The sequence below is a fragment of the Orycteropus afer genome, unplaced genomic scaffold, assembly GCF_000298275.1.
Source record: "Orycteropus afer afer isolate SDZICR_OR568_19922 unplaced genomic scaffold, OryAfe1.0 scaffold00271, whole genome shotgun sequence".
In the NCBI taxonomy this organism is placed as follows: domain Eukaryota; kingdom Metazoa; phylum Chordata; class Mammalia; order Tubulidentata; family Orycteropodidae; genus Orycteropus; species Orycteropus afer.
In genome coordinates, this window is record NW_006921858.1 from 1,009,401 (window position 1) to 1,010,666 (window position 1,266).

Sequence of the window (1,266 nt, forward strand, 5' to 3'; positions counted from 1 at the left end):
ATATGATCCTATACCTAGAAAACCCAAGAGACTCAGTCAAAAATCTACTGGAACTAATTGAGAGATTTAGCATCGTGGCAGGATATAAGATCAACATCCAAAAATCAGTTGGGTTCCTCTATACCAGCAAAGAGATTACTGAAAAAGAATAAGGGAATCAATACTATTTACAATAGCTACAAAAAAAATAAAATACTCAAGACTAAATCTTACCAGGGACACAAAAGACCTGTACAAAGAATCTATAAAAAAAACTACTTCAAGAAACCATGAGAGATCTACATAAATGGAAGAACATCCCATGCTCGTGGATATGAAGATTGAACATTGTGGAAATGTCAGTTCTACCCAAAGCAATCTACACATTTAATGCAATCCCAATCCCGATCTCACCAACATTTTTTAAGGATATGGAAAAACCAATCACTAACTTTATATGGAAAGGAATGAGACTTTGGAGAAGCAAAGCACTATTGAAGAAGAAAAACAAAGTAGGAGGTCTCACACTGCCAGATCACAAAACCTGTTATACAGCCACAGTAGTCAAAACTGCCTGGTACTGGTTTAATGATAGATACATAGACCAATAGAAATGAATTGAGAACCAAGAAATAGATCCATTGACCTATAGTTAGCTGATCTTTGACAGAGGGCTAAAATCCATTAAATGGGGAAGAGAATGTTTGTTTAATAAATAGTGCTGCCAAACTGGAGATTTATTTACAGAAAAATGAAACAAGATCCGTACCTCACACCATACACAAAAACAAACTCCAGACAGATCAGAGACTTAAAAACTATACAGTTCCTCAAGGAAAATCTAGGAGCAAATATAAGGGCCCTAATATATGGCATAAATAGACTATTAAGCGTAACTCAAAATGCACAAACAGCAGAAGAGAAACCAGATGACTGGGACCATCTAAAAATTAAAGTTTTATGTGCTTCCAAAGACTTCTCCAAAAGAGTCAAAAGAGAACCTACAGATTGTGAAAGAATATTTGGTAATGACATATCTGACAAGGGACTTATCTCTAGAATTTACAGAAAACTCCAACACCTCAAAAACAAAAAGACAAACAATCCAATTAAAAAATGGGCAGAAGACATGAATAAACACTTCACCATGGACAATATTCAAGCGGCCAACAAACATATGAAGAAATGCTCACGATCATTAGCTATTAGAGAGATGCAAATCAAAACAACAATGAGGTACCATCTTTCCCCAGCACTAGTAGCAAAGTTCAACAATACAGAAAATAA

At 35.2% G+C, this 1,266-nt stretch overlaps 1 protein-coding gene across 1 annotated transcript in view; it reads right to left on the reverse strand.

Moving 5' to 3' along the window:
* VIPR2 (vasoactive intestinal peptide receptor 2) overlaps positions 1-1,266 on the reverse strand; it is a 356,746-nt gene that overhangs the window by 80,127 nt on the left and 275,353 nt on the right. The gene's annotated exons all lie outside the window — the stretch shown is intronic.